General features: G+C 50.5%; 1 protein-coding gene across 1 annotated transcript in view; it reads right to left on the bottom strand.

The window, feature by feature from the left end:
- Window positions 1–13,808, bottom strand: part of ZNF469 (zinc finger protein 469) — a 176,302-nt gene that overhangs the window by 63,147 nt on the left and 99,347 nt on the right. The window contains exon 4 of the mRNA XM_063410759.1: window positions 11,605–11,713. The gene's annotated coding sequence lies outside the window, so the exon portion shown is untranslated. The remainder of the gene's footprint in view (window positions 1–11,604; window positions 11,714–13,808) is intronic.

The raw sequence follows: 13,808 nt of genomic DNA, 5'->3' as shown, positions 1-13,808 counted from the left end.
CCACCCTTTCTGGTAGCAAATTCCTTAGGTTGCATTTGAGCCTTTTGTGGCTTCAAAGGAACAGCTTGAGCTCCACGAGGCCCCGGATTGGCCAAGGAAACCTGAAACATCCCAGGATTCCTAAGGGGAGAAGAATTTTTAAAAGGTTACATCGTGGAAAAAAGAAAATCTGGAAACCTTGCGGAAGCCAGGAGGTTCCTTGGATGCTCCGGCAAAAAAAGGGCAGAGGAGGGGGAGGGAATGTCAAAATTCCCCCCTGGAAGCAAATTCCACCCGACAGAAGGAAAAGCATTTGATGTCCTGCAAAGCCAGAGTGGTGGAGAGCTTTTCCCCAGATCCATGTGGATAATTTTCCCTTTATTTTCTGGCACAGCATTCCAAAGCCACCCTGAGCTGTCCCAAAGCTGCCTAGGGGCTTCCAAACCCCATTTTCCTGGGAATATTTCCATTTCCCACTCACTTCCTCAAGGCCCTTTTAGCACAAATCCCTAAACTTTGGGATCAGACCTGGGGAGGGAATATCCCAAATTCCCTCCGCTGGGGTTTGGGAGCTTTGAGGCAAATCCTGAGCTTTGGGTTGGGAGGAGAATCCAGAGATCCACCCCATAGACAGGGATTCACTTTGGGAACACTCCAGGGAACATTTTCTGGATTCACTTTGGGAACAGACACTCCAGGGAACATTTTTATGGATTCACTTTGGGAACAGACACTCCAGGGAACATTTTTATGGATTCACTTTGGGAACAGACGCTCCAGGGAACATTTTCTGGATGGAGAATAAAACAATGCCACAGGAAGGTTAGGGATCCACCCTGCCCATCGTGAGGAGCTGGAATCTGCAACCTGCACTGGAATTTTTGGGGAAGGAAGGAGGGAAGCAAAGGAAGGGAGATGGGATTTTTGGGGCAAGGTTCTTCTCTGGGAGGGTGGGGAGAGGCTGGGATGGAATTCCCAGAGTAGCTGTGGCTGCCCCTGGATCCCTGGAAGTGTCCAAGGCCAGGCTGGACAGGGTTTGGAGCAGCCTGAGATAGGAGAAGGTGTCCCATGGAATGAGATGAGCTCTAAGCTCCCTCCCACTCCAAACCATTCCATGATTTGGAATTAATTCCATCATTTATTGACAGCTCCGATGGAAAGCCAGCACTGGTTCATTCCCCCTGTGCTTTATCAGAGGTGGGAGCTGCCCCAGCATCCCCCAGACAGGAAAATTTCCCTTCCCTGCTCCTCCTGCAAGGACAAGGAGGAAAGGAAAAGCTTTTCCCAAACTCTCAGCTGCTTTTCCAGCACTTCCCAGTGAGGTCACCAAGGCCAGCAGGAGGTTCCGGAGGGGCAGAATTCCAGGATTCCAAATCCCAGGGGGAGGGACTGACCCAATTTTCCAGGGAAATCCCATCCCTGGATTTTTGTTCAGCTGAAGGAGGAGAGAAGGATTCCCCTTCTTGGGCCTGGCTTTGTTCAAATCCCCTCCCAAAAAAGAGATTTGGGCAAAATTGGATCTTATGGAAAATGTGGGGTTGGAAACAAAACTTGTCCACAATGGGTTTGATCTTTTTCTGTTTATAAAGAATCAGGGAATAAAGGTTGGAAAATCCTCCAGGATCGAGTCCAACATTCCCCAGCACTGCCCACGTCCCCAAGTGCCACAAATCCCTGCAGGAATGGGGACTGGACAGCCCTTTCCAGGATTTCCCTAATATTCAATCTAAGAAGAATTTTTGCCACTTGGTTGGGGAATAAAATAAAATAAAATAAAAAAAAATAAAATAAAACAAAACAAAACAAAACAAAACAAAACAAAACAAAATAAAATAAAATAAAATAAAATAAAATAAAATAAAATAAAATAAAATAAAATAAAATGGAAACAAAATTAAGAATAGAGTAATAAACATTGAAATAACAAAATTAAAAATAAAAAATAAAATTCATTAAAAAGAGAAATGACATCAAAAGAACAATGAAATAGAAAGCAAAATTTTAAAAATTAATGAAATAAAAAGGAATAAATAAAAGTTAAATAAAAGAAGAAAATAAAAAGACAAAAATACAAATAAAATGAAAAAGAATAAACAAAGGAAATAAAAAGTAAAATAGAATTAAAATCAGGATCAGATAAAAAATGGAAATGAAAAATAAAATAGAAATAAAAACATAAAGGAAACCCGGATCTGTTTTTCCCATCGCTGTTTTCCGTGGATGAGCCTCTGGAAGCTGAGCAGACAGAAACACCTGGATCACTCACTCATTTTTCAGTGAAGTTTGTGTTTTGATTTTTTTAAAGCGTTTTTTAAAGCTGAATTTCAGCGCTGAAAGAAGGAAGGAGCAGAGCTGGGGGGATGCCTGGACCCCATGCTGGGCCTGAGCACGGATCCTCGGGAAAAGGACGGGAGCTTTGGAAGGGGAGGTTTGGGAAGGGGAGGTTTGGGAAGGGGAGGTTTGGGAAGGGGATCTTTGGGAAGGGGAGGTTGGGAAGGGGAGGTTGGGAAGGGGAGGTTGGGAACGGGAGGTTTGGGAAGGGGATTTTGGGAAGGGGAGGTTTGGGGAGGTTTGGGAAGGGGAGGTTTGGGAAGTGGAGGTTTGGGAAGTGGAGGTTTGGGAAGTGGAGGTTTGGGAAGTGGAGGTGTGGGAAGGTTTGGGAAGGGGAGCTTTGGGAAGGGGAGGGTTGGGAAGGGGAAATTTGGGAGGGGGAGCTTTGGGAAGGGGAGGTTTGGGGAGGGTTGGGAAGGGGAGGTTTGGGGAGGTTTGGGAAGGGGAGGGTTGGCAAGGGGAGGTTTGAGAAGGGGAGCTTTGGGAAGGGGAGGTTTGGGGAGGTTTGGGAAGGGGAGGGTTGGCAAGGGGAGGGTTGGGAAGGGGAGGTTTGGGAAGGGGAGGTTTGGGAAGGGGAGGTTTGGGAAGGGAAGGGGAGGTTTGGGAAGGGGAGGGTTGGGAAGGGGAGGTTTGGGGAGGTTTGGGAAGGGAAGGGGAGCTTTGGGAAGGGGAGGGTTGGGAAGGGGAGGTTTCCCAGCCGGGATTTTGGGAATGAAGCCAGGGCGGCTCCTGGAGGGGAGCTCAGGTGCATCGGAGCGGGAGCACGGGGATGTGGGATTGTTCAGAGGCTTGGAGCTGTGTTCAAAGACCTTTCAGGATTCATTAACGGGAAAGAAGCAGGAAAATGGATTTGGACATTTATTATTTTGTCTAAATCTGTGTCTTGGCTTAGCTGGACTAAAACCCCGGGGTTTCTTTGGGATTGTTGGTGTCCTCCAGGGCAGAGATTGTCCCTCCCTGGGACAACCCATGCTGGGACCATCCTGCCCGCATTCCCTGCTCACTGCACAGCACCTGAGCAGATCCCTCCATCCATCCCCAGGTTTTCCATGGATCAGGCGCTCCTGACAAAGCTCAGCTCGGTCCTAGGAGGAGCAGAGCTCAGGGGGGACACGGGGATGAAGGATAAGGGACACCACAGAGAATTTGGGATCATCACACCTGGCACAACACCAGCAAACTTGGATTTAAATCTGATTAACTCTGATTAAACTCTGATTACACTCTGATTAATTTTATCTCTCCTTTTTCTGGCAGTCCCAGAGCCACAGCCACGAGGTTTTTAAGGCAATGTGGAGCATTGAACTGGGGATTGCTGGAATGCTGGCACCGGGAATGACCGGGAGACAGAGCAGGAGATCAGAGATAAGGACCAGGCTCCCGCCCAGCATCCTCACACAATAAAGAGTTTTATTCCACCACTCCCGGGACCGGTGTGCGCTAATTTAACCCAATTCGAGCTGCATTGCAGCAGATTGAATTAATGACTCCACTGAGGGCGAGGCAGATTTTATCCAGGGCTTGGGAAACCTCCTTTGCTGCAAAAAATGCACCGGATTGGGAATAACCTGCAGAGGGAGCGGCAGCGTCAGGGAGAGCCGCGGTTCTGTGCAGGTTTGCAGGATGGAGGCACGGCAGGACCGGCACCACGCCGGGATACCCGCGGGCTTTGCTCTCCTGGGGGAAATCTCACTTTATTCCAGCTCCAGGGGAAGATTCCCAGCTGGAAAAGAGGCTGGAAGGTGCCCGGGGGTCCTCCTGAGGAAGCTGCCCGGGGGTCTCCCGGCCCCCCGGGAAATGTCACCCCCACAGCTCCCGGCTCTGCCTCGGGATCTTCCCCATCCCCTGCGGTTCCCAGTCTGGAATGGTTCGTGTTTCCCTGGAAATGTCAACCTGGGCCACCTGCTCCAGGTGGAGGTGTCCCTGCTCCCTGCAGGACCAGAGGAGCTTTGGAGTTCCCTCCCATCCCAAACTTCCCGTGATTCCACGACTTGATAACGCTGGAAATTCCGATAATTCCCTGGAATTGTTGGACACAACCAGTGCCCAGCCCAGCCCCAGAGTTTTGTCCCCAAGAAAGGGACACGTGTGCCTGATGGCCACAATCGCAAAGCAGGGATGGATAAAGAATAAAAAGGGGAATGGAATCTGGATTCCTTCCAGGCTCCCGGCGGATCCTGGGGTGCAGGACACATCTCCTGCGTGTCCCTCAGCCTGCCCAGCCCCTGCAGGGCCAGCGCTGCCTCTCCTCAGCCACATCCCTGCCCCAGCCCAGCCCCGGAGCCTTTCCCATGGCCCCGGAGCCCCGGAGAGGGAATCACTGCAAAGCCAACACTGCCCTGGAGAGCGTGGAAAGGGAGGGAGAGAGGGAAACACTCACAATTCCAGCGCCAGGGAAGACAATGAGACACAACAAAGCTTTGTTTGGGAGGGGGATTCCTTCAGGGGAGAGGGGAGAGGGCTGGACAGGGAGTGGGGGGGATTTCAGTCCAATCCAGCTCTCCAATAATTCTCTGGAAGCCAAACAATTTTTCACATCCAACGTTTGCGTTTTGGTGCGGAGGAGAGCCCGTCCAGACAAAGTCCTGGAGCAGCTGATCCCGAGGGCTGGGAGCTGAACTGGGAACAGCAAAACGTCCCGAGACAGGGAAACCTTCCTGCCTCATCCAGAGGGATTTCCCTTGGGAATTTTAAGGAGGCACCAGTGAAATCCCGAGCCCTGTCCCTCCCCTGGGGACACAGAGGCTGCTCAGACACATCCAGGAGAGGCTGGAATTTGCATCCTCTCGTGCCCCATGTCCTGGGGACTCCCAGATCCCACAGCCACCCCTTTTAGGACATTCCAGGTGCCTTTCCATGGTTATTCCACCCCTTTTAGGACATTCCAGGTGCCTTTCCATGGTTATTCCACCCCTTTTAGGACATTCCAGGTGCCTTTCCATGGTTATTCCACCCCTTTTAGGACATTCCAGGTGCCTTTCCATGGTTATTCCACCCCTTTTGGGACATTCCAGGTGCCTTTCCATGGTTATTCCACCCCTTTTAGGACATTCCAGGTGCCTTTCCATGGTTATTCCACCCCTTTTAGGACATTCCAGGTGCCTTTCCATGGTTATTCCACCCCTTTCAGGACATTCCAGGTGCTTCTCCATGGTTATTCCACCCCTTTTAGGACATTCCAGGTGCCTTTCCATGGTTATTCCACCCCTTTTAGGACATTCCAGGTGCCTTTCCATGGTTATTCCACCCCTTTTAGGACATTCCAGGTGCCTTTCCATGGTTATTCCACCCCTTTTAGGACATTCCAGGTGCCTTTCCATGGTTATTCCACCCCTTTTAGGACATTCCAGGTGCCTTTCCATGGTTATTCCACCCCTTTTAGGACATTCCAGGTGCCTTTCCATGGTTATTCCACCCCTTTTAGGACATTCCAGGTGCCTTTCCATGGTTATTCCACCCCTTTCAGGACATTCCAGGTGCCTTTCCATGGTTATTCCACCCCTTTTAGGACATTCCAGGTGCCTTTCCATGGTTATTCCACCCCTTTTAGGACATTCCAGGTGCCTTTCCATGGTTATTCCACCCCTTTCAGGACATTCCAGGTGCCTTTCCATGGTTATTCCACCCCTTTTAGGACATTCCAGGTGCCTTTCCATGGTTATTCCACCCCTTTCAGGACATTCCAGGTGCCTTTCCATGGTTATTCCACCCCTTTTAGGACATTCCAGGTGCCTTTCCATGGTTATTCCACCCCTTTTGGGACATTCCAGGTGCCTTTCCATGGTTATTCCACCCCTTTTAGGACATTCCAGGTGCCTTTCCATGGTTATTCCACCCCTTTCAGGACATTCCAGGTGCCTTTCCATGGTTATTCCACCCCTTTTAGGACATTCCAGGTGCCTTTCCATGGTTATTCTGGGATGATCAGCTCAGGTTTGGCGCCTGCCTCAGCTGCCTGAGGTGAGGCAGGTGAATCCACGCTTCACCTGCCAAGGAGTTTCCACCGGGAGCAGAGAGAGGCTGAGCCAGAGAATTCCCCACTGTGACAGCAACAAAAAAAAAAACCCCTCTGGAGTGCACTGACCTCGCAGTGAACTCCACAGGGAGAAAAAACATTCCAGGAGCTGGGAGCTGCTGCTCCCGGAGCCATCCCTGCGAGGTGGAGCTGTCAGACCTCACCTGGCAGCAGCCACAGCCCTGGCACAGGCACCAAACCCTGCCCTGGCCCAGCCTGGAGAGCCCTGGGATGGGAGGATGGAGCTGCCAGGGAGAGGAGCCAAAAAAAGGAGCAGGAATTCTGCAGGGAGGGGCCACAAGTGGTGTTTGGGGTGGCCAAACCAGCAGGGCTTCTCCTCAGATTTTGGGGAATTTGTGCCTGGATCCTGGAAGAGCTGCCCCTGTCACCACCTCACCCCTCCTGGTTTTCCCTCCACCCTCACCCTGGTGCATTTTTAATTCATTTTTGGCAACAAATTCCCAGCTTTTTTTTTTTTTTTTTTTTTTTGTACCAGTAAATACTGCTGTGTTGGAGAGAATTCCCAACTCAGCAGGAGAGAATTCCCAGTTCAGCAGGATTTCGTGGAGCTCAAGAACAAATTCACTTTTCTTCCTTTATAATTTTTTTTAATATGAATAGAAATCTTTCTCCCTGTTGCTGCTCTCCTTCTAATTCCTAATTGGACAAGGCAGGCTCTTTCCTATTTCCAGTAGGGCTGTGCAAAATGATGAGATCCATTAAATTTCCAAGGGAAAAAAAAAGGAAAAAAAGCCTCCAAGCCTTCTCTGCTGATTTCCAAAGCCTCCCGTGGAGCACACGTGCTCTGGGCAGGGTAATTCTGTTTGGGGTAATTCACTTGTGCTAATTTCCTGGAAGTCTTGCAGGATACATGACTCCGTTTTGGGGTGTTTTTCCACATAAATTTGGGATTAATTTCCCTTGGAGAAATATTTAAGTGTAAAATATCTCCAGAGACAGCAGAGATTTTTTTTTTTTTTGGATTGCAGGAACAAGGTGGCCTGGTGGAAGGTGGAATTGGAATAAACCAATTTTAACCAAATTCCAACCCAAACCATTCCATGACTCTGTGGGTCGAATCCTGGGCTCGTTCATTGCTGTGTTTTGGAGCTAACAGGGAGCTGTTATCCCAAAAAACAACAGTCCCAGGTTTCCCCAAAGTCCTGAGTGCTTGGAATTGTGATTCCAGTTAATCTGGGTGACTTCATTCCCATAAATTGCCCCAAACTGAAAAATGAGGATTCTGTGAATCCCCCGAGGGCTGTGAGAAGGTTGAAGGGTGGATATCAGATATTCAGGATGGGTTCATTGGGGATATTTGGATAAATGCTCCAAATGGGGAAAGCTGAGGAGGAGGAGGAGGCAGCTCTGGAGTGCCCAGGGAAGGAACAGCTCAGAGCGAGCTGCAGGGCAGGAGCACAAAAATTCAGCCCCCAAACCCAAATGTGCCCTGGGAAGGGAAATCCCTAATTCCAGCCAGGAGAGAGCCTTAATTCCAACCAGGGGATATCCCTAATTCCAGTCAGGAGAGACCTTTAATTGCAATCAGAGAAGATCTTTAATTCCAAACAGATGAGATCCCTAATTCCAACCAGAGGAGATCCCTAATTCCAATGAGGGAAAATCCTTAATTCCAACCACGGAAAATCCTTAATTCCCACCAGGAGAAATCCTTAATTCTAATCAGGAGAGATCCCTAATTCCAACCAGGGGAGATCTCTAATTCCAGCCAGGGGAGATCAGGGGAGATCCCGTAATTCCAGTGAGGAGAGATCCTTAATTCCAGTGGGGGAAGATTCTGTAATTCCAGCCAGGGGAGATCCCTAATTCCAACCAAGGGAGATCAGGGAAGATCCTGTAATTCCAGCCAGGGAAGAGTCTTAATTTCAACCAGGGGAGATCCTTAGTTCCAGTCAGGGGAGATCCCTGATTCCAGCCAGGGGAGATCCCTGGTTCCAACCAGGGGAAATCCTTAATTCCAGCCAAGGGAGATCCCTAATTCCAGCCAGGGGAGATCCCTAATTCCAGCCAGGGGAGATCCCCAATTCCAGTCAGGGCACATCCCTAATTCCAGCCCCACAGCTGGGCCCTGGTGCAGCAGGGATTGGGATGGATCCCGGGAGCAGCAGCCTCCCCTCCCGCCAGAGCAGCTCCTCACACTTCACATCCCTCTGCTTTTCCTGCTCGGATCCTTTTCCTCCGGTAACCCCAGCAGGGCAATCCCTCCCCTCTGGGGTTTTTGGGATGAGCAGCTGCCCTGCAAACCCTCTGGAATTGGCTTTCACCTCCAGGTGGAGCAGGGCTGCTGTGGCAGCTCAGTCCTGCTGTCCCTCCCTGATCCCACACTGGGAAAATCCCACCCCTGCATCCCAAATGTCACCTCTGGATGTCACCTCTGGAGCCACCGGGACAGAGGCCGAGAGGTCCTTGAACCTCGGGGCCCATCACCATCCTGGGATGTCCTGCAAGGGGCTGGATTTTGGGATTTCCCAGTGCCAGGAAGGGATGCAGGTCTGGAGCACCTTTCCCACGGCAGCAGGAGGATTTGGGGTTTTCCTTGAGAAATCCTCTCGTTCCAGGGTGGATTTCCACGCTCCGAGAGGATTGGGAAGCTGCTCCAAGCCAGGAAGGGAAAACTGCAATCCAGGGAGGAGGGGAGGGAAACCTGGATCCAGAGCCACCCTCCTCACTTACAGGAAGGCAGCCAGGAGGGCGCAGTGTGGAAATGAACTTCCCAAAATAACGGGAATTTAACACCAAGCAAAACACCCGGCCGCAGACGGCCTTAATCACTGCGAAGTGAGGGAAGGTCATTAAATAAACAGCACAAGCCGAAGTGGTGATTTTGGGGATAGATCCAGCTATCAGCTCTTCGGGAGAGCAAATAAACCTCGGGAATTGCACAGCACGGAGGTCCCTGGAGCGCTGAGACAAAGGGAAAATCCCAAACCCGAGCCTGTGCTGACACACGAGCTCCACAAAGGCTCTTTCACAGGGCTGGGAAGGGAATGGGGATTTCCACGGCACTTTATGGGCATTTTTCTTCCCTGATTCCTTATTTTTCTGCACCGTGGTCCCAATTCCACCATAAAAAAAAATGTTCATGTGGATTGTGGTTGGTGGAACCGTCCCTGGCCAAGAGCAGCTCCTGGGCTGCTGCATCCCTAAAATTGTGATTCCCGGTGGCTTGGCTGCTCTGGTGACCTCCTCAACCTTTTCCAACCCTGTGGTAAAACCCGGGATGTCATTTTTTATCCTCCTCCTCCTGTTTTCCTTCCTATCCAGCTTTGTTTTCCAGACAGACAATCCCGGGATCAGGGCTCACTGAGGAATTTCTTGTTCCTTTTGCCAGCACAGGGAGATCTGTGCAAAAAGGGCACAAAAAGTTCAGCTTTTCCAGAAATCCAGTATCCTGGGAGTGCCTGATTGCCATGGTGGGATCCTTACACTGGGCTTGGTGGGAGTTCTGCAGGTGGAAATTGTCCCTGAAATTTGTGGGATCATGAAACGGGAATTCACCCAGTGCTTTCGACCTCGAGTCCCTCCCCTGCCTCCTGGATGGAGAATTTCACTGGTTTTATGGGAATAAATCTGGGTAAAACCTTTGGAATGATCTTTTCTGTCACACCTGCATTTTGCAAAGCAGGAGAGGGATTTTCCTGAGCAAGCAAAGATCCTTTACAGGGATTTAGGAGCGGGAATGACGCAGAATTGCTGTGGAGCCTCTGGAGAGAGGATTTTCATGGAACAACCACTTGGAATAAATCATCCTCTTGGAATCACAGCTCTGCGCCACAGAGATGCCCAGATGCCAACGCACACACTCAGCAGAAATAAAGAAATAAAGAAATAAAGAAATCCAAACCAGAGGTAAAAATCCCGGGGAAAAAAAATCCCCCCCAAATCCAACAGGGATGTGAATCCACCTCTGGAGCTGCTTTTGGAAGGATTCCCTGGAGCTCCCCATGCCAGCAAAAGCTCTGCTGGGCCCTCCTGATTTTCCTGAGTCATCAGGCGGTCAAGCAAACATCAGGCCCAGGATTCCTGCCCAGCTCCAGATCCCGATAAAGCCGCTTGTTCCACACAGGAATCAACCCCGGCGCAGACAAATCCCCGCTCCCCAAACAGCCCCGATGATTAGCCCTGATTAATGGCGCTGCCAGAGGCTCATTCATCACCAGTAACTCACAACATCTTTTTCCACACGAGTTCCAGCTCCCCAGGAGCTGCAAAGGGAAATGGTTCTTTATGGTTCTTTTCCGTGGCTTTCGCCGCCTGTTCCCAAACACATCCCGGGTTTGGGGATTTTTTTAGGGATCTGCCCAGATCCAAAACCTCTGCACAGCACAGGATCCTCCATTAACCACCATCCCTCTGCCATGTTTTCTTAAAATCGTGGAATAAATTGGAATGGCCCTCTAAGGCTGAGTCCAACTCATCATTCCCTCAGGGTTGCCAAGGCCACCACCGACCATGTCCCCAAGTGCCACATCCACACGGTTCTCAAATCCTTCAGGGGTTGGGATTCCACCACTTCCAGTGTTGGACAACCCTTTCCAGGCAGAGATTTTCCCTAAAATCCAACTTAACCCCCCCTGGCACACTTTGAGGCTGTTGGAGCACCCCTTACTTGGAGGGTGCTCAGTGTTGCTCAACTTCTACAAAGATTTTGTTACCCCCACCCTGCCCCCCCAAGTTTGTTTTTCCTGCAGGAAAGAGCTGCCACAAAATCCTGGATTTGGAAACCAGGCAGTCTGGGATGCTGGATTGGGAATGATACAGCACAAGGAAGAATTGGGTCGGATTCTGGGCTGCAAACACATCCTCCCACCCCAAAAACACGGAGAGGGTCCCACACATGGGACACTGAGCTCGGCTCTCTGCTGGAGCACCCAGGAAAACACAGAAACAGCGTCACATATCCAACCCCACGGCCAACATTCCACCCGAGACATTCCCTGCTTCCCAAAGGCGGGATCCGAGCCCTGGGTTTCACAGGTTCCTGCTGAGGAGTGGTTTGGAAGGCACAGGATAATTTGGGCTCTCCCTATAAAAGGCACCACATCCTTTTATAAGATCACATCCTTTTAAAGAACACACAACCCAGCAGATCCATGGGGAAAGCTCCATCCTTACGGAATCAGGGAGCAGCCAGGGGGGCTGAGAGCAACCAGAGCCTCACAGGCAAAGTCCAGGCACGAGACCAGAACATGAAAAGCATTCTTGACTTTGTCATCTGATTTACCAATCCAGGAAAAAATCAGGAGCTGCTCCCTTACCTTGCTTGGCCTGATCTACGTTCTGGTGGTAATCAGAGCTGTCCAGGATGGCCTTGGTGTTAATCCAGGCTCCTGCTCCAGTCCCAGCCCCTCATCTGCCCCTGGACACCTTTGGGATGAATAAAAAAAAAAATTAAGTCTTTTTTTTTAGCAAATAAAAGATCTGTGTTGCTGCTCCTCTGTTTTCCCGTTTTTCTCTTTGTCCAGGGATGTCAGCAATGGGACAGCACCAAGGCAAAGCACCTGAGGAATGTGAGGAGAAAAAGCTGCAAGGCAGAGCAAAAATCCCTTGGGACAGTGGAACTGATCCCTGTCCTCCAGGGTTTCCCAGGAAATTACACATCTGGGATGATGCTGTGGATGGAATTAAGGCTCCTCAGGGCCCCCCAAATTCCAGTTCTTTCCCCAAACACTTCCCACTGTTCCAGCCCCCAGCCAGGGCCGTGGGAGGAGTGATTCCTCCAGACCCATGGAGCCCCAAACCATCCTCCCTGAGCTTCGTGTGGGCATTTCCCAGAGATCAGCCAGCCCTGAACCTCAGGAAAGGCAGGAATTCTCACTAATTCCTCCTCCGTTCCTCTCCAAACCCAAGAGGTGGAGGCACAGGCTGGGTGTCCCCTGTCCCCAGCGTCCCACGGAAGGTCTGTCCCTGCTCCCAGCTCCCAGTGCAGCTTTCCATGGATCAGTTTTCCATGGATCAGCTTTCCATGGATCAGCTTTCCATGGATCAGCTGCCCCTGGAGCCACAGGGATCTGCCACCCCTCCTCTGCCCTCGCCTCCTGTCACTGCAGATAGGAAAAAATCTCCAGTCATCCAAAAGCGGATTCCAGCGGGCCCTCCAGGTAATTCCTCAACCTTGAGACAGCCCTGGAGAGCCCTCATCCCTCCTTAATCCCCCAAAAACATCCTCGGGAATGGCAAGCTGCCTTCCCCCCTGCCTGCCCCTTGCCCCGGAGCCTGCTCATTCCCTGCTCATTGGGACAGGCTGGAATCCCGAGGCTCTTCCAGGAGTTTAATTCCAGGTCAGCGAGCCCATGAGGAGTACCTGTGTGGAAGGATTGGCACATGCCATTCCCGTGGATGTGGCCACAGGGCTCTTCCCAGCTGTCCTTGGGTCATTCCTGCACCCCTGGGTGCTGCCCCAGCTCATCCCAGCTCATCCCAGCTCATCCCAGCTCATCCCAGCACTGGGAGCCTCTGGAAAGGAGCCCAGTCAGGGGCTCTGCCCTCCTCTCCCCACCAATCCACATTTATCTGCTAACAGCAACTTGGGCCAGTGGAAATTGTCCCTTTCCGTGGCAGGGGATGGGATGGGATGAGATTTAAGGTCCCTTCCAGCCCAAACCATTCCAAATTGGATTCTCCAACAGTTTATTTATGAAGTTTATAAATACATTCTGTGGGTTTACATTTATATTTTACACGAGGCATCAGCCAGGAAGGGAGAAGTGATGAAACCACCCAATGGATCACAGAATTAAGACTCCTAGAGTTAGGATCATCACAATGGAGAAATTTTTGCACACAGAGGTTGGAAACTGAACTGTAGGAGGGTTTTTAAATTCCCCTTTTTTAATGATCAATCCACATAAATTATGTGAAGGAAGCACCTCTTAAAAAATGGATACAGCGGTGGGTTTAGGGATTACAGTGCTGAAAAAAAGGATCACAGGATGCAAGGAAAGGGAAACTGGGCACCATCCCCTCAGGAATGTCCTTAGCTCTGCAGAAGAGTCTCTGGAACAAGTGCAAGTGTCCCTGGAAATGTCCCTTTTCCCATTAAAACTCACAGAGGAGGATCCAGGGTTAATTGGATTCAGGTTTCTCCTCCCAAAGCCTTTTTGGTGATCACCACCCCCAGGGTCCCCAGCTTTAACTGTGCAGGTTTCTCCTGCTTTTCCTCCATCCCTTCAGGATTTTCCTCTTTGTTCCTGTTAATACCATGCACGTTCCTCCCAGGGCTGGATCCTCCAGGGCTGGATCCATCCTTTGGTAGGAATAAACCAAAACAAAGGAACCTGCCCAGTTTGTTTGCACCCAATCCCAAGGAAAAAAAAAAAACAAACCAAAACAAAGCAGGTCCTACAAAACTGAAGGAGGAGAGCAAACATGACCCCAGCAGCTCCCACGGCCTCCAGCCAGGCTGGAAACACTGATGGCAATAATTGCCTGGAGCCTCCCAAAAAGCTCTGGCCACGGATTT

This window comes from Prinia subflava, chromosome 13 (genome assembly GCF_021018805.1).
Source record: "Prinia subflava isolate CZ2003 ecotype Zambia chromosome 13, Cam_Psub_1.2, whole genome shotgun sequence".
In the NCBI taxonomy this organism is placed as follows: domain Eukaryota; kingdom Metazoa; phylum Chordata; class Aves; order Passeriformes; family Cisticolidae; genus Prinia; species Prinia subflava.
Note: the sequence above shows the minus strand (reverse complement) of the source record. Positions and strands in the feature narration are given on the sequence as shown.